The following is a 20,000-nucleotide window of genomic DNA, read 5'->3' on the forward strand; positions in this document are numbered from 1 at the left end:
GATCCCACGCGGGCGCAAATAGCTTGAAAGTCATATTGCAGCGCATTTCGAATTTCGCCTTGTCGATTTCGTGCAACAGTGCACTTACAAACATGTTATCGTACCAAAAGGTTTCTATAGGACAGCCCACAGAAATATTGTGTGTTCTGCCATTAGCGGGATTTCTATACGAGGCGCTGATTTCACGTTCGTCCTCTGTAGTGGGTCGCTGTCTAATGTAAGTGTCCGTCCTTCTAGTATACGGCTGTATAGCAACATGTTGCTCAATAGAAAAAAAATAAGAACAGGCTGTTTGCTCAACGTCGGTAGCTCCTAAACTCACCAGCGTGTCTCGGTGTATTCGTTTTCAGCGCTATATTTTGCGACGTTGTTACTACCGGCTCAGCGGCAAAGAAGAGCTGGGTAAGTTCGGACTAGCCGAGCAGACGGTTTGAGCTCGATTTAGCTCCGAAAGCTGTGCAAGAGACATTATTTTTATTTTTATTTTTATCCACCGAAGAATTCGCGACAGACTTGCCGGGACAGTCTTTCTCCTATTTGTCTTTCTTTCTTTTTTTTTTTGCTTTTGCGCCAAATTGGAGAATTTTTATAGGTTAACTGCAAGAAGGTCCATAAAAACAAACGCAATTTAACAGTGAACGTGACGTGGACATGGTAGTGGATTGCATAGTGCGGAGACAAATCTCATTTTAAAATTTCTGCGACGTTTGCCTGGTTGAGCTACAAAGCCATAGAAGTATGCTGTGCTTTTCAAGCAAACTGAATGTGTATTGGGGTAACGCATAAAAAAAATAAACACCGAGAAACAATTTCTCACCGAGAATGTGGCCAAGGTGATGAGGACATAGAACATAGTCTTTTAGAATATCACAAATACTTTGCACCATGAAGTCGACTGGGGTACAAATTGATGAGGCTTGAAGACGCCTACAGAAGTTAACCGGATCGCGATGAACAACTATGTACTCTTCAAAAGCATACACTAGTTTCTCCTAAAGAGTTTTTGGTGGCCAATCATACTGTCGACCGATAAGGATAAGTCCATGTACATTCTTGCCCGATGGGTTTGACATTGTATGTATATGCATACGTACACGCATGTGTGTGTGTGTGTGTGTGCGCGCATGATGGTGTACATTGTTTCCAGTGACGCTTTTGCTCTGAATAGAAAAAAAAATAGTCTAACTTGCATCAAGCGACGCCAAACGATATTATCTTTGTTCTATCCAGCTACTTGGCACTTGAAAATATTTAAGTTTAGCACAAGTTACATGGGACACACTGTGACATCTTAAGCTGTAATTTTCGTTAGTGACTTTTTGTTTGTGTAATATCGTATTTGCAGGTGTTTGATTTAAACTTCGTGTTGATTGCCTTTCTATAGATTTGAGCAACAAGAATAAGGGGAACCGAGGGGCGTGCTTTTTTGTTACAATCACAGCATTCATTTATGTTATTATGTGAAGAGGTGTATCTGGCAATCGTCTATCTCCCTATTTAGTCATGCTAATCACAAAATACCTCTCTACTGGAACCGGCGTTCGTGTGAAGGTCAGAAAATTATGGTAATACAGTAATACACCCGCTTTCTGCTTGAAGCAACTAAGTCACTGTGAAATGGCGCAGTGCATGTAATACCTGAACTTTTTGTTAGGCGACAGTGGCTGAGCTAGCCAGTTGGCCCACCACGGGGTTGAAGCGACTCCGCCCATTGTACACACCGATTCGCCGCGACACCGGCAATGCTCCCGGCAGTGAAACTATTGACCCTGCGGGTTACTCTGAACAACGATATTTGTGTGCCGTAATTTTTATCAAACGGTAACGACATGATGTGTTTATCGCGCGATTGATATTTTGAGTACTTTGGTGCGATGTTCATTTTCATTTCTTGCTTCATCTCTAATTCTGAACGAATATAATTGCGAAGAAACTATCGATGGTGATTGTCGATGAAAGTGAATAGCCAAACGCTTGTATTGGCTTTAACAAAGCCAACACAGGTAAACAGAAGCTCAAATTGTTCCCTATCGTCCTACCTCTCACTCTAGTTCATTATGTTAATGGCGAGCTGTTAATCCGCTCAGAGAGTAAAATATTCATTTTTCAGGTACTACCCATGGTCGTAAAGTCGTTTTCCTCATGTTGAAAACACACTTGAATTAAGACTAAAACTCCTGAAAATTATTTATGAATGCGACCTGGAAGGGAAACCAAATATAAAATGTCACATCATCGCCGAACATGTTAGGCATGCAGAAATGGTGGACTCTGCAAGGGCACCAAATTCAACCTGAGATAAGTAGAACGAGCTTGTTTAAAAAAAAACACATTAAAATTCGAATATATTATTTAGTATAATGAGCAATTCAAATATAGTGTGTAAGAAATCAACTCGATATTCTTACCCAGCAATAAAGCACGCAAGCACCTTGCAGTAAAAAAAGTACACTTTGAGCCAGAACACAGAGTTAATGGAAAAAAAAAAAAAACTGCGTGTTTCTGACTCACTTGGGTCAAGAGCAGGCAAACAGTGTGGCCACTACTCAGCAATCGTTCTAATAGGCCTTACGCAGGCTGGAGTACTCCTATATACATGCCGCAATATCCGCCCAAGTTTCACTGTTTGTTCTAAAATATTGGATATGAAATTGTTCGCCAAGTGTGAATTGATAAGAAGAATTACTCAACTAGTATCTCGACTTTCGAATATTCACGTTATTCTCGGACAATGGGTAGTTGGGACATCCAGGAAAAGCTAGCCATAACAATAGATCCGCAGCTAACAATCTCTTGAGCCTACGTTTTTGGAAGAATACATACAGCTTTAGTCTACTGGTGCATAACGGAACAATCGTATAGAATGTCATGTCGCATGATATCATAATCACCCTGAATTTTCCTGCTTCATACAAGTTATTATTGAATCGATAATATGCAACCTAAAATGTGTTTTGCTGTTCGAGCTCGCTATTTTTTATATTACTTGCAGTGCTAACTACAATTTATTTGTATACCGCTACAAGATGTGTGGTTGGGAAGCATGCACCCGACATTGGCCACAATGGCTATAAGTTCCTACAGTGTTTAGTAATGGAAATGTATGTCTTTTATGCGATTATAAATTACAAGTGCAATAATTAGTTATGTATAATAATAAAGAAAAAAGGCAGGCCTAAAGGAGGCCCTCTGTTCCGCCCTCCAGCACCACACTATAGGAGGAGGAGGAGGAGGAGAGAAAGAGAAGGCAGGGATGTTAACCAGAAATGCGTCTGGTTGGCTAGCCTACTCTGGGGGAAGGGAAAGAGGGAATAGAAAGATTAGATAGAGAGAGGAGGGGGGGGGAAGGACACGGTGAGCTAGCGCACGCACGCGAAGGGCCTGAGCAATTCAAAGGCGTTCACATAGGCCAGTCGCCCCCAAAAAAGACAACATTGCCTTGACAGCTTTCTGGGCCGACGAGCGATGGGGACGGTCTTCAAGGAGCACCTGCACGGACAATGGCCGATCCAGCACCACACTATTGCTCAGGTCATAGGCAAGGAGCTCGAAACATCGAAAGTGGTCTTGGTTGCGGTTTCTGGAAAACAACAAAACAACAACACGTACTTAGTAAACGCGCTCTTTCACTCTGCCTGTCCCTTTTCTTGAATATATGTGCGTTGTGAAGACATTGAAAGGAAGACGCTGCAAAATTCTGGGGCACTCCTCTAGCAGCCAGCGTTTGTCATCCATTCACGGTACGATAGCATAATATACATGAATAGAGCGAAACTCCTACGACTACAATTTTTAGAGGGACAAATAGTTGACTTCTTGAATCACGTCAAACCTCTTTAGTCAAGTCCGGCGAAGCAGACTGGTGGATATGCCACGTGGCTTCTAGTGGCTATATATACCAAGGGCATTCAAGTAAGCGTCGAGCTTTTTGGTCTAGAGAATGACACGGCTTCGATTCTGTGATTGCTAAATAATTTATTCTTTCTTAATAGTCCGTCCTCTTTAAGCGTGGTTGAATAGCTTGAAAGCCATATATTGCAGCGCATTTCGAATTTCGCCTTGTCGATTTCGTGCAACAGTGCACTTACAAACATGTTATCGTACCAAAAGGTTTCTATAGGACAGCCCACAGAAATATTGGGTGTTCTGCCATTAGCGGGATTTCTATACGAGGCGCTGATTTCAAGTTCGTCCTCTGTAGTGGGTCGCTGTCTAATGTAAGTGTCCGTCCTTCTAGTATACTGCTGTTAGCAACATGTTGCTCAATATAAAAAAATAAGAACAGGCTGTTTGCTCAACGTCGGTAGCTCCTAAACTCACCAGCGTGGCTCGGTGTATTCGTTTTCAGCGCTATATTTTGCGACGTTGTTACTACCGGCTCAGCGGCAAAGAAGAGCTGGGTAAGTTCGGACTAGCCGAGCAGACGGTTTGAGCTCGATTTAGCTCCGAAAGCTGTGCAAGAGACATTATTTTTATCCACCGAAGAATTCGCGACAGACTTGCCAGGACAGTTTTTCTCCTATTTGTTTTTCTTTCTTTTTTTTTTTTGCTTTTGCGCCAAATGGGTGAATTTTTATAGGTTAGCTACAAGAAGCTCCATAAAAACAAACGCAATTTAACAGTGAACGTGACGTGGACATGGTAGTGGATTGCGTAGTGCGGAGACAAATCTCATTTTAAAATTTCTGCGACGTTTGCCTGGTTGAGCTACAAAGCCATAGAAGTATGCTGTGCTTTTCAAGCAAACTGAATGTGTATTAGGGTAACACATAAAAAAAATAAACACCGAGAAACAATTTCTCACCGAGAATGTGGCCAAGGTGATGAGGACATAGAACATAGTCTTTTAGAATATCACAAATACTTTGCACCGTGAAGTCGACTGGGGTACAAATTGATGAGGCTTGAAGACGCCTACAGAAGTTAACCGGATCGCGATGAACAACTATGTACTCTTCAAAAGCATACACTAGTTTCTCCTAAAGAGTTTTTGGTGGCCAATCATACTGTCGACCGATAAGGATAAGTCCGTGTACATTCTGGCCCGATGAGTTCGACATTGTATGTATATGTATGTGCGTGTGTGCGTATGTGTGTGTGTGCGTGTGTGCGCAGGATGGTGTACAATGCTTTCCATTGACGCTTTTGCTCTGAATAGAAAAAATAGTCTAACTTGCTACAAGCGACGGCAAACAACATTATCTTGGTTCTATCCAGCTACGTGGCACTTGCATATTCTTACATTTGGCACAAGTTACGTTGGACACACTGACATTTTAAGCTGTCATTTTCTTTAGTGACTTTTTTGTTTGTGCAATATTGTATTTGCAGGTGTTTAATATAAACTTCGTGTTGATCGACTTCCGATAGATTTGAGAAACAAAAATAAGGGGCACCGAGGGGCGTGATTTTATTGCGATAGCAATTATATGGCCGGGATGGAAGGCCTTGGTGTGCTGCAGAGACTGCAGGGGGTGTTGTTCCGGGCCTGTTAGGCCCGGGGTGGGATGGGAGGCCGCGAGGCCGTCCCGTTTGCAGAAATGATGTCTTAGAGGCGTGCGGAGAGCCCTGACGAGTCAAGGTACTCCACGACGCCTCGAAGTCCAGGAAGGTGGTGTCGGCCGGGGAAGAGGAGGTCTTCCTCCTTGCCAGAGGGGAGGCCCAGGCGGCGGAACTCCTGCAGGAGTGGGCCCCGCTGCTGGAGGTACGCCGGGCAGGCCAGCAGGAGATGCTCGATGGTCTCCGGCTCCCCGCAGGAAGAGCAGGACGGGGACGTCGCTCGTCCTAGTCGGTGGCTGCGTGCTGCCGTCCAGCTGCAGCCGATGCGGAGCCGGAGAAGGAGCGACGTCTCCCTGCGAGCCAGGCCTCGCTGGGGGAGTGGACGTGGGGGGCATCCCAGTGCTACCCGTTTGTCTGGGTGGTGGGTCGCCAGGTGTCGCCGCAGCCTCAGTCCTGTGAAGTCGCCCTCCGTCACGGCCCGACTGAGGGGCACAGTGATGTGGTGGGCGTCCTTCGCCAGGGTGTCGGCTGCCTCGTTGCCCGGGATCCCTACGTGGGCTTGGATCCAGTGCAGGGACACCGGGTGGCCTGCGTCCTGCAGCGCTGTCAGTCGGGTGGACAGCAGTGCGACTCCAAGACTGGCGGTTTTTGGCCTCTGCAGGCCGAGGAGGGCTGCCTTGGAGTCGCAGAGGATAGCCGCCGGTACCTCAGGGAGTTCCTCGGAGAGTAGGTCGACGGCCAGGTGGAGGCCTGCCACCTCCGCTGCAGTCGAGCTGGCGTGTCTGGGCAGTCGACACTGCCTGCTCTTCTGCAGGGTTGGTGCCGTGCAGGCCGCCGTGGCAGAGCCAGTGTCCGGTACCACCGATCCGTCGACGAACACCAGGAGGTGGTCTCCGAGGGTCTCCTCCAGGAGGCAGGCGGCCGTCTGCTGCAGGGCGCAGGTAGGCGAACGCCTCTTGGAAGTCCCGGGAAGCTCCGTGGCGATGGGGACTGGAGGCCTCTGTGGTGGGGGCAGCTGTACCGCATTTTCTGCGCCGTGCTCCCTGAAGGGCTGCAGAATTAAGCGTCTTTTTCCTCCTTTCCATATATAGAGAGCAAACGCAACTTTTTCCGTCGCGCGAAAGGCTGTGGGAGGACGGGAGGGACGGAGGGGAGGCGACGTTTAGCTGCGGCACCAAATAGGTCTTTATATAAAAACGCCGCGCGCGTTCGGTGCGAACGCGGGCAAAACGCCGACGGCGTCGACAACAGTTCTGCGCGTTGCTGGTGCTGCTGCATGTCCAAGTTTATACAGCTGATAAAACTACTATCCTTACTCCGTATAGCTCTATACTAATTTGCTATCGCAATTGGTGAAATTTGCTATCGCTTTTCGGGTGAAACTGCGACAAGTTTTTTTGGTACAATCAAAGCATTCATTTATGTTCTCATGTGAAGAGGCGTATCTGGCAATCGTCTATTGATGCTGACATCTTCCTATTTAGTCATGCTAATCACAAAATACCTCTCTACTGCAACCGCATTCGTGTCAAGGTCAGAAAATAATGGCAATACACCCGCTTTCTGCTTAAAATAACTACTTCCCTGTGCAATGGCGCAGCGCATGTAATACCTGAAATTTTTGTTAGGCGACAGTGGCTGAGCAAGCCAGTTGGCACTCCACGGGGTTGAAGCGACTCCGACCATTGTACACACCGTGTCACCGTGACACTGGCAATGCTCCCGGCAGTGAAACTATTGACCCTGCGTGTCACTCTGAGCAACGATATTTGTGCCACGTAATTTTTATCAAACGGTAACGACATGATGTGTTTCTCGTGCGAGTGATATTTTGAGTACTTCGGTGCGATGTTCTATTTAATTTCTTGCTTCATCTCAAATGATTGCCACGATAATTTTTCCCCTTTAGTGAATTTTTATGCTCCTTATTGTGAACTCAACTACTTCAGCATGAGCGCGATACAAATCATGCGTATCACTGGTCATTAGTAACGTGACCAGACACCCCGGTTTAGACGGGACACATCCCACTTTTACCACCGTGATCCCGCTGTTCCATGCATTGTCTCCCCGGAGGGCGCTGGCGCGGAAGCCGTCGGGCAACGTCAACGGGACTTTGGGGGTGCCGACGCGCGCTTCAAACGCGAGTTCCTGGACCGGAGCTTCGGGCACAGCTGCGACGTGTGCGACCGGCTGTGGTTCGACAACAACTTAACCACGGTCGGGAACATGCGTAACGCGGCGCATCGCACGAACGCCTTACGGGTTCTTTGGAGCGTGTTCGTCGTCGACGCCGCCAACAACAAGCCCGACAACACCGGCGATAACGTCAGCGACGGCGTCAACGATAACGACGGGTTCAGCGGCTTCGCCGTCAACGGCGGCGGATGCCTGGGCGGCACCGTCGCGTTGGCGCGCGTCATCCCCGTCGTCAGCAACATCGACGACGCGGACGCCGCTTCGCTGGAACGGTTCCGGGCGTTCGCGGTGTGCGCCTCGTGCAAGGACTCGCTGGTCCGTGGCGTCGTCCCTTCGATGTGCGTCGCCTACGGCTACAGGTACCCTCCGCGTCCTGCGCATCTGCCGGAACTCAACGCGGTGGAAGAACGGCTGATGTCGCCTCGACTGCCGTCCATGAGCATCCGGCGGTTGACGCGGGCGACGGGGCAGTACGGCATCAGGGGGCAGGTGGTCAACGTGCCGATCGAGGTCCCCGAGGTCGTGCTCCAGCTTCCCCGGAGGGTACCCGAATACGCGGCCATCGACGTCAACATCAAGCGTCGGCGTCTGAGCCCGGCTACGTCTTAGGAATGTAATAACAACTTTACGTTACCTACTTACGATTCTCTCTTCTCTCTCAACCCAGACCACCACTACCACACCAACAACACCAACACCACGGAACCCCACTATGATCTGCATTTACACGTGTCCCTCGCGCGGGGGCATGCGACGGAGCTTTTTGAACTGCTTTCTCCCAGAACATCAATCTTTTTTTAAGTGCGAATGCACTTCTTAAGCGACCCCGAAAACTCCGCCGGCATCCGCGCTCCTCCTCCTCTCCCCTAGCAACGGCGCGAGGAGCGGAGCGTCTGTAGCAACGGCGCAGCGACGTCACGCCCCACGTGACTGCGCGCGCTCCGCCCTCCGCTCCGTGGCTGCGCGCGCCCCGCGCCGGCACCGCACCGCTCTCCGCGCCGTGACGTCACGGCGCGTTGTGCAGCTGGCGCCTCCGCGCCGTGGCTGCGCGCGCCGCGCCGGCTCCTCGCACCCTCTCCGCGCCGTGACGTCACGGCGCCATGCAGCTGGTGTGCCTCTCCCCCCGTTAGGTTTGCACTCACCCTCGGCCGCCGCCTCTCCCCTCGCGCTGACAGCTCCCTCCTCGCCCGGTAACAGCCCCTCGTGTGCGTACTCTCCCCACCGCTCACCCCCTCTCCAACCGCCTGGCGTGTTTCGCTCCGCCGTCACGTGTTGTGTGTGTGGCGCCGGCGCGTCAGTCGTGCTCTCTCGCTGCCGTCTCCTTCGCTCGGCTCTGCAGTTTAGTCGCGCGCGCCCCCTCATAGCATCACCCCGTGCTTCGCACTTCCTCATACTCCCCTTCGGGGAAATGCGTTTTTTTAATATAAATACGCACTTGGTGCCGCAGCTAAACGTCGGCCCCCTCCCTCCCTCCCGTCCCCCCACGGCATTTCGCGCCACGGAAGAAGTCGCGTTTGCTCTCTATATATGGTGATTGTAACGGAGGAAAGAGACGCAGACCTTCAGGGAGCACGGCGCAGAACGCACGTTTGCTCTCCGACGTGCGTTCGCTCCCCGTGAAAGCGCGCGTCCCTCGCGCCCTTTCACTCCCACATACAGCGTCCGGAGCGCGGCGACGATTTCATCGCCGTTGACGTCGTACGGAACCTCACGGCAACGGCGACGACGACGCCGGCGGCAGTAATCCGCTTTGGAGTATCCATATAATTGCTATCGCAATAAAACAATTGAACCGCCAGTATCATTGTGATGATGATGATAAGTGGTTCTTGAGGGAAAGGGAAAGGTTGGCGCTATCTTCTGCAGCTATCATTGTGAAGGAAACCGCAAGATGTGCTTCCCAGGTTCAATGCAACAAGATACGAGCCAAGCTGAAAGAACAACCAGCGGCGCCATACGGAGCTATAGCGTTCACTAAGAAGTAGTGTAGCATTAAGAAGATCCGGGTAGAATGAAGCCAGATTCATGCCTTGAACACGTGGCGTAAAAGAAGAAAAGGAGCTGTAGAAGCGATAGCATTGTCACCTGGATATGACGACAGCTTGTAGAGAGGCAAGGAACACATTATCCGAAGCAAAGTGTTTCTTTTAAAATTCATTTTCTTTCTCTCTCTCTCTCTCTCCTGTGTGAAGTTCTGCAGACTACGAATATACCACTCAGCAGCAGTAATAGCGAAAAAGCACATTCGGCGAATAGAAAGGCTCGAAATTAGATGTTTGCTCTTGTCAAAGGATACCGACATCAGCAGCGTTTTTAAGCGACAATGTGATTCCTGTGCAGGTGGCAATGGAGGGAGGGTTTTATCTGCTCAAAGAAATATCTTACATTACTTGCAGACACACTGTCAGCCTCAGACACGAACGACCGCGGAATCTGAGAAAAAGCTGAATATTGCCACAGCCTGCGCACGCATGCAGCCTGGTATTAGGATTTCCAGCCGCTACTATATACTATATGTGAGCAACAGCGCTGTACGGTTTCATTGGCTACGGTAACAAAGTTATCGAAATTCAACATTTCCTCAGATCTTGCGGTCCACAAACTTTTGGCGCCGATCTGTACGCCAAGGCATCGTTATTTCACGATGCACTATGATAGCGTGTCAGCCTACTGCGACAATCGTCGTTTTTTAGGCTGCGTGGTTACGATGGCTCGTTTCATATAGACGGGATGGTTGCATACCTTGACGAGGTCGTTGAGGAGCGACAGCCGGAAGGTCCAGTCTAGGCGGATGTCTTCGCTGGCCAGCACGCTGTTGAGCGAACCTCGCGTGCACATCTCCCACACTAGTGCCGGCTGCGACGGGTCCGCCAGGCAACCCAGGAAGGGATTGATGTTCTCGTGGCGCATCTCGTACATCTGCACGGACGGATGGCGTGGACAGGTTTCGCAGTGCAGCGTTAACTTCTCTGACATGTCACTTCATTTGCAATGTTTACGGGTTTTGATCACCGTGAGCCCATTAAATTCAATGACACGAGAACTGGATTCTTGTCTTCTCTGGTGTAACCAACGCTGATGTTATTGTTTTGGACTTCATAGAACAACGAAGAAAAAGAGCACGAAAAGAGAGACTGGGGCACACGTAACGCTGACTTTCGACTTATCGTTTTATTGACGTAAACGTTGCCCATATAATGATTCAGCCGCACATGCGCGCCGCATTCACGCCTCCCCCCCCCCCCCTCCCCTTCCCCCCCAGGAAAAAAAAGAAAGAGTGTCCTTTCTGATAGTGCGATTAATGTTGTCGACACACAGTGTTCCATACGCTTAGTTTCAGTTTAGCTTCAATAATCTCTTTATCTGGTTACGATTCTTCCGGACAATCATTATTCTATAAAAAAAAATTGTCGAGAGCCCCACAATCTGCGATGAAGGTCAAGAAACCCTCCTTTTTTTGTCAGCGTTGTTACGATGCTCTCTGAATCGATCCTGACAATAAAACGGTCAAGTGAAAGTCAGCGCTACTTGTGTCTCCGTCTCTCTTGTTTTTTTTTCTCGTTTTTCATGTGCTACGTGTACGAAGTCAAGATGTACCAACTCGGCCAAACCGGCACACTTATTTTTTTATTCCACTTATGACCCCGTTGCTTCATTCCCAACGAAACAAAGCATAACAGGACAAAATACTCAACGTTATACTTTATGTTATATTTCTTATATTCAGGAACAAACTGAGCGTGCGAACGATTTTCTGATTTTAGGAAAAGGGAAACGCACCTAGCTTGCTTTTCCACAATCATAGTACTATGTGATACGGGTCGAAAAACAGCGAAAGGAGGTAAGGTAAAAATGAACACAGAGGAACAGTACGAGGGCTTCATTTTTTATCAGTTTTAACAGAGTTGGTTTGAATAGGCGTTTTATTTTTCAGTGATATTGTATCAAAGACAATAGAACATGGCTGACTACTTAACAGCGAGTGCTCATCGCAAGGTCAATACTAGTGGTGTTCCTACGCGATTCTGCAACGTATATGACCAACGCAGATTTATTGCGCTGGTCATATTCGTAGTGACGGCAGATTAATGCATAGTTGTTTGTACATTTATACACATATTTACACACTTATATACACATATATACTTATATACACATATTTATATTATACACACATATATACTCTGTTTATACACATAGAGTTTTATCGCTTCTGTTTGTTTGCATAGAGAGTAGGACAACAACCGACTTCAGTTCTAGAGTTGTATCGTGAAAGCTTCTAGTTGCTGCATTTATTGTTTGGTTCTGACTTTCCTACACATATGTTTAAACATTTTTCTCCTTGTTCTTTTTATCTACAGTCACAGACTGTATTTCTCATAGTTGCGAAGACCACTTACAAACCTTAATACGTTTCTGCAAATCAGTAAAGACGGCTTCGTTACACAAAGAGCCGTTGTGCAAAAAAGCACGCTTTACAGGTAGTGAGATCTACAGCTTTAACGGAGTCTTAAAAAATAATTTTCTTATAATGGTAGTTATCTGGATACCTCACCCATACGATCACATCCCATCAGCTCTTTTTCAGATGGACGTGCTAATTTGTATGTTTTCCGGGAATTTTCCGATATCGCACTGGATGCCAGATAATTTGCTAGAAGCGGCGATCATCAGGATGCAATCAGTATTGCATCTGTGTACATGTCCCCGAAAAGGAAGATTCTAGTTGAAACATTTCTTGCACTTCCAAGCGCCACGCAACATATACGGAGATTTCAATGCGCAGCATGCTATGTGGGGTGACAGAAACACAAACGCTCGTGGGAAGCAGACAGCGAAAACGAATCGTCAGCTAGACTTATGTGGTGTCGCGAATGATGACAATGTGACGTTTTATCCATTACCTGAATCCGCAAGTACAATTGACTATACTTTGCATTTAAATGACGTTTTAATCAAGTCAGTCACAGCACAAGATGAGATGTGCAGTGATCACTTTCTGATTTGGTAAGTGTTACTGGTTTTCAGAGAAGTGAACGTAGTCTTGGCAAAGTTACCAACTGGGAGAACTACAAAGCGGACATTGTGGTCTGATTCAGGCGATGCTAGCAAGCAAGGCCGCCAGCAGCAACTCCTACTCCAAAGCTGCCCGAGCACTTTCCAGCTCCGTATTTAAGGACATCTAGAACTGCAGACTGCCATGGGATCCTCGCGTCACCACTGTGCTTCTGTTCTGGGGATGTGACCCAACTTTCTTCAGACCACCAGATTCATGGAGTTCCATAGACCTCGTGATCCATTCTACAGACCTTTACGTATCGTCGACAACGACCCCAGACAGGATGGGCAGCGACCATTTTCCGATCTTCACCAACATCACCGGATTTCACACTGCTGGTCGACAATTCTGTGCTGTGACACGCTGGGACACATACAGAGAAGCGTTGGATGAATCTCCTGGTGAGCTATTCGCAGATATGCTGCGGAGCAAGAGAGTGGCTACCTCAATGTTGAAACTGCCAGATCATTTTCCTACTCCTGATTTGAAACTAAAGAACCTCTGCGCAGCGCGTAGGAGAGCGGAGCGGAAACTAATGAGAAAAACGGGAAATCCCTCTGCAAAAACTGAATACAACAGGATAAACGCTGTCATCCGTCGTCACACAAAAAGGTTAAGACGAGTTCAGTGGGCTGCTTTCTGTGAGAGCTTATCGGCGTTTACTCCCATGACAAGAATATGGGGAGTAATGAATAGCCTATCCGGAAAGATTCGCCCGCACAGGCCATTTGAAGCACTTGCTTTGAAGCAAGGAAAAGATTTGCAAACCCTTGCAGAAGATTTTGCAGATGGATTCACATCTGGCAGATCAGCAGGAGTATCGAACCCTCTGTTGTCTCAAGCATTCCATACTATGGATACGCCATTCACTTTCCGTGAGTTGGATATGGCGCTCAGCAAATTAAGAAGACGCTGTGCTGTGGGTCCCGATTCGATCAGCAATCAGATGCTGACAAATCTGCCGTACGAACGAAGACGAGCCCTTCTGGACATATTTAATCACGTCTGGAGCACGGGAGAGATCCCAGAAACGTGGAAGATAGCATGGGTGGTGCCAGTACTCAAGTCCGGAAAGGATCCTGCGAACCTCGCCTCATATCGGCCAGTGTCGCTAACATCATGCGTATCAAAGTTGATGGAAAGACTAGTATGTGCGAGGTTAACATGGTATCTTGAGCAAGGAAATAGACTGCCATCGTGCATGACCGGCTTTCGTCCACGGTTGAGTGCCCAGGACAGTGTCTTGGATTTAATAAGCCATATCGAGCACCATCGCGCGGACGGCCTTTCCACACTCGCCATCTTTATGGACGTTGCCAAGGCATACGACTGTGTGCTTCATACAGGCATCATCAACGGACTCCAAAACATGGGCGTCTCAGGAAATGCTCTTCGATTCATCCATGAATTTCTCAGAGATCGGTATGCCCAAGTTAAGCTCGGAAGTATAATGAGTGATAAGCGACGAATTTCCCTCGGTGTCCCACAAGGAAGCGTCCTATCTCCCTTGCTTTTTAACGTTGCCATGACCAGCCTTCCAGATGCACTGAAAGTAGGTCGGACGGCAGTTAAAATGTCCATCTACGCAGATGACATCTGCATTTGGATCTCGGGGTACCAACACAAACGGTTGGCCCGGATCGCCCAGGGCGCAATCTCCGCCATCGAACGCCGCTTATCGATGCTTGGCCTATCTTTATCAGCGGAAAAATCTACCTTCATGCTTTTCCCGGGAGTGAGACGCAAGTCAACACGCCTGACGCTGAATATCAGAGGGCATTCAATTCTTCGTGCAACTCATGTTCGATTCCTGGGCGTCACCATCGACAGCAAGCTACTATGGCGTCGTGCGGTCGAAAGTGTTGTGGCTGCATCAGTGCAAAGAGTCAACGCACTTCGTCGATTGGCAGGTGTACGTTGGGGAAACAATCCTATGTCCATGCTTAAACTGAATGCGGCACTGATAACAAGCCGCATTCTCTATCAGCTCCCTCTGATATCCCCGTCATCGAGTCAATTCGAGCGCTTGGAGGCTGTGCACAGAAAGGGACTTCGCTTGGCGATGGGAGTTCCACAGACGGCTTCAAACAAGAAAGTCACTAATGAGGCAGAATCTCTTCCACTCCGTCTCTTGGCATCTCAGGCGTTGTTGACGCAGCTATTAAGGCTGGGCGAGTCCCGCGCAGGCACGGCGCTTCTCCGGCGGCTAAGAGCAAGAACTCGCTCACATTTCCATGCGGCGCTGAACACTTTCCAATGTTTAGGATTGGGATGGCCTAAACGCAGTCGCCTTGACCCGCCATGGTCTTTTTCGGACGTTACCTGCAGCCTCAGTGTACCCCACCTACCGGCGAAACGCACCATTTGAACTGCAGAAGCAAAGTTTATTGTGCTGGAACACTTGAGCACAGCATTTCAACGCCACTTACAAGTTTACACAGACGGCTCGGTGTGCGCACAAACAGATAGCTGTGCAGCGGCATTCTGCATACCATCCCTTGATGTGTCATGGTCTGGCCGACTAGATCGCGTAGTTTCCTCTAAAACAGTAGAAAGCGCCACAATCACCGCGGCTTTGCGGAAACTACGGGCCTTCTCTGCACGAGATGTCGTGGTGCTGACGGATTCCAAGTCAGCGTTACAGAGATTGCATCGTGGCCTACCTCTAGAGAAATTTACAAGGCAATCTCTGGCACTGAGTAACGATCTAACAAGCAAAGGATTTAATATAAGATTCCAGTGGATACCATCACACGTAGGAATTGATGGAAACGAGAAAGCTGACGCCCTTGCACGCCTAGCGCTGACATGTGTCCCAAAAGTGAAAGCTCCAAAAGCTCTTCAGAACCCTAAGGGTGTAATCCGCCTTCACTTTAGGGAGATCCACAAGAATCCCCACGAAGCCTGCGTGACTCATGGATTTACCCGCGAAGAAGCGACGCTTTTATACCGCATCAGGACCGACTCCGCGTACACCACAGCTTGGTTATTCAAGACTGGGCTTCGCGCTTCCCCATTCTGTGCTTTCTGTGGTGACATTGGCGACATCGAACATTACATTTGGATATGCCCGCAGTTTGACAAAGAAAGAAAAGCGATGATCGACAGCCTACAAAAGAGCGGTCTTACGCACAGGACATTTGAAGACGTCGTTTTCCCCGGAGGACCTGCGACAACCAGGAAGAGAGCGCAACGACTGCTGCTGGCCTTCCTGCGAGACACGGGGCTCATAGACACTTGGTGACACACCCCTGATATCAACTCGAAGGAGGATCAGGCGGAACAATTGCCGGCTACGTATGCCAGGCTAACCCCGCCTGCTTCAACATCATCACCACCACCACCACCACCACCACTGTGCTCTGAGAAGAGATGGAATCACCAATCAAATAATTTTCAAGCAGCCTGAGGAATGAAAAAAATAATCTCCTGTCGTTCTTCAACCATATGTGGATAAATGGAGATGTGTCGTCATCTTGAAAGTTGGCGTACTTAAGTCAAGAAAGGACAGATCAGGCTTGCCCTCATATCGACCCGTTTCGTTCACTTTCTGCGCGGGGAAATTGATGGAAAAGCTTGTGTGTGGCAGACTGACGTGGTGGCTCGTACTCTATACGCTTAGTACAACGTATATATGAATGACTTCCAGCAACGTCTGAATGCGCAGGATAACATCCTTGATTACGGCGTTTCTACAGTTGCAGTCTTCCTTGAAGTATCAAAGGCCTATAATAGTGTTGTAGCCCAATAATTGGCCGGCCGGCCAGCGGACATGCGAGTCACAGATCCTCTTTTACGTTTCATAAACCCATTAATAGGTGATAGGCAAATGCAGGTGAAATTAGGGACGCGGTTGAGTACCGCGAGAGCAATTTCACGAGGCGGCTCACAGGAAAATGTATTGTAACCCATGCGTTTTATTTGTTGCCATGGTTGGATTACCAGATGCCTTGTTACATGCGAGGCGTTACACATGTCAATATATGCAGATATCTGCTTTTGGCTATCCGGGTACCAGCACAAGCACCTGGTAGCGATAGCTCAACGGAAAGCTGTGTCTGCGCAAGCCCGCCCCTCTTCGGTAGGCTCTCAGTGGACTAGCCTCGTTGTGTGCTTTCTTCCTGATCTGCGGCGAAGAGCAGCGCGGATGCAGGTTAGCCTCGGAAGTACATCAATTGAACAACTAATCATGTACGATTTCTTGACGTACTACTTGAGTCCCGGATGTGCCAGTGACGGGCAGTAGAGACCATGGTTTCGTCGCTCGAACCACACCTTAATGCGGTGCGAAGGATGGCTGCTGAGCGCCGAGGCAGTCACCCTTCTTCGATGTTGAAGTTACGCTCGGCACTAGTGATGAACTGCGTGCTTTTCCAGTCGCCGTCAAAGTTCCAGCATGATCGCCGGGGGTCGCTACATCAGAAACGCCTCAGGAAACGATCTTGGCGTGTCACAGACGCAGCTGCCAGAAACATGGTTTTGCACGAGCCTTAGTTGCCATCCCTCAACCTCCTTGCATACCAATGTCTGCTCTTTTGCAGCTGTGCTGCCTCAGTGACACTCATGCTCGGATAACTTTTCTACAGATGCTTCGGAGGCGGACTTAATGTCACGCCTGTGTGGCACTCAACTCAGCTATTGTACTTGACCTGCAATTAAAAAAAAAGCTAGAACGTCAGCAACCACTGTCGTCGTACGAGAGTGTTGAATGCCAACTGAACATTTCTCATATTCGCACCAAGCGCGTGCACCTGTGGCGGAAGCAAGGTCTCTGGTGCTCGAACGCCTTGACGTAATGCATTACCGCCATCTCCACTTATACACCGACGGCTTCGTCGACAAAGAGTTTTGAGCTAGTGCAGTGGCTTACGTGATCCCGGTTCTCAGTGTCTCATGGGCTCATGTCTTCTACGGCATGTGAAAGTGTCGCCATTGAATTAGCCTTGCGGAAACTGAAGTTCTAACAGCCGCAGCTTGCTGCTCTCTTTTCAGACGGCAAGGCTGCGCTGCAACTATTACTTAGCGGGTTTCCCGTTTATAAGTGTATCAGGCGTACATTACACGTTGATAAAGAATGACCAAACATTGGTTCCACCATCGTTTCTCAGTGGCTACCTTAACATCGTCGCAGGCAACGAGAAAGCTGACATTCTTGCGGGCAAAACGCTGCAGTTAAGGCCAACGAAGAAGGCTGCTCAAAATGTAATAAGTATGGTTATAGCGCAAAACGTGCCTTGCGTAGTGATATGATATAGCACGATGCGCCATGTATTGTTGACTTTACCAATCGGGTGACAACCGTCGACCACTGTGTATTAAATAACCGCTTGCCACGGAATAAAACGATCATTTTCATTCCGTCTACCTGCCTCGTCTCGTTTCTCATTCGTCCGTATAAATAGAGCACGCTGCTCCATCCGATATAGCCACAAAATCGTTATGACGCAAGCCCTATTACGCCGTTTCCTTTCATATTGGTCTCCACCACGCCAACCTTGTGTGACTAAGGGACTTCACGGAATCGAATACACTCTTCTTAGTCTCACTCGCACAGGGTCAGCACAAACTCCAGCATGGTGGTACAAGACAGGACTTAGCACGTTATCGTTTTGTATGCATTGTTAAGCTCTTGGTGACATCGACCATTATTTGTTAGTGTATCCTGAATTTGACGCAGAACGTAAAGCATTAATAGATGGGCTGGAACGCAAGATGGCCCCATTTTCAAGCGCAAGTGTCGTTTTGTTCACGTGAGGAGACCAGATATGTACTACGACAGAGGCGCTTCGGCTCATCTCAAAGTTCCTCCGTCATGTAGAGTAAGAGTGTGAGGCGTGTGGGATGACGTGTAATCGATGACGCGCAGTCTGTTTCTGTCTGTGCCAAGTTCATTGTGTTACCTGGGGCTGTTGTGTTACCAGGTGGAATGTGACGTGCTTTACACTCTGCCGCAAGTGCCGATCGGGCTGAGCAATTGGCGGCAACTTTTGCAAGGCTAGGTCAGCGGGAAGCAAGCAGCACTCCTGCTCCTCCTCCTCTATAGTGGTAGTTGCATGATGGTACGGCATTTACGATAATGTGGAGAAGAACGTTACTACAGCAAGGTAAACCAAAATAGACAGACAAAACACACAGTGCTGGCGCCGTTCACATTAAACTTTGGTGAAGCCACTTTAGCGCAAATAAAGCAAGCACAAATAGAAGACAGGACACCGTGGGTGCTACGCTCACAAATTATCCATTACAGTCCACTTAGAAGAAAAAAAAATGAAAAGAAAGAATGAACATGCAAAAAAATCTGCATGCACGCCGGCTACCCAAGTATCAACACCCTCGCCCAAGAACAAGTTATTTTGAACACCATAAACCACTCCTCTGGAGGCATGATGAGAAACAGGGGTGATAATGTAGAAACATCGACAGCGGCAGCTTTCCAGAGTTCAGCTTTTTATATCCTTCATTGTTTCACGCCATCCGGGTGAAACTTCTCACAGCAATTTGTCGCCCATTAGACATTCGAATGCACACAGACGAGCACATTCACAACTTTCATTCTTGCGAAGGCAGATTTTATTGTAAGACGTTCCCTACTACGAGCTTCCGACTATTTCGTGTGAGAGTTCGACTTCACTCAAGATTAATGCGCAGTCACAGGCGCAATGACATCAATGAGGCTCGTGATTGATTTTGAATGGCACATCAATTCTTTTTTCTTAGGCACATACGAGCTTCGACTCGTACTGTATATGCTTGGTGAAGCCATTGCAGCGCAAGTACAACAGGCACAAGGAAACGCAAGAACGGACATCACTTAGGGCGCTACCATGGCTTCACCAAGTGTAACCTAACTAGCCCAGGAACAAGTTATTTTGAGATATTGCTGGCGGTCACGCATTCGCATGCTGCTGTCTTACATTGCATGGGCTCGGGATTGTGCGGAGCGCCTAGGTACACGATGAAACAGATGAAGGATAAAGCTTGATGATGAAACTGCGAGACGCATACGATACGGTGACTAGTACAATGAAAGGCAGTCGTCATTATGGCGAACAAATAACTCTTATGGATCGTTACTTCCTTTCATCATCAATAAGAGGCGCCACAGGCTTTCCTTATAGTTGAGGGGCTGCAATGCGCAAATTATAAAGCAATATAGAGGTTGACGTAGGTTTAGTTATAAAAGAAGACATTTGTAAAAATGTTTAGTGTTGGACATTGATTTTCTTTAATTATACCTAAACAT

General features: G+C 48.2%; 1 long non-coding RNA gene across 1 annotated transcript in view; it reads right to left on the reverse strand.

The window, feature by feature from the left end:
- Positions 1-10,445: 10,445 nt before the first annotated feature.
- The window catches only part of LOC125941686 (uncharacterized), a 12,025-nt gene continuing 2,470 nt past the window's right edge, over positions 10,446-20,000 (reverse strand). The window contains exon 3 of the long non-coding RNA XR_007464547.1: positions 10,446-10,617. This is a non-coding gene — a long non-coding RNA (uncharacterized LOC125941686). The remainder of the gene's footprint in view (positions 10,618-20,000) is intronic.

This window comes from Dermacentor silvarum, unplaced genomic scaffold (assembly GCF_013339745.2).
Source record: "Dermacentor silvarum isolate Dsil-2018 unplaced genomic scaffold, BIME_Dsil_1.4 Seq1029, whole genome shotgun sequence".
Taxonomy (NCBI): domain Eukaryota; kingdom Metazoa; phylum Arthropoda; class Arachnida; order Ixodida; family Ixodidae; genus Dermacentor; species Dermacentor silvarum.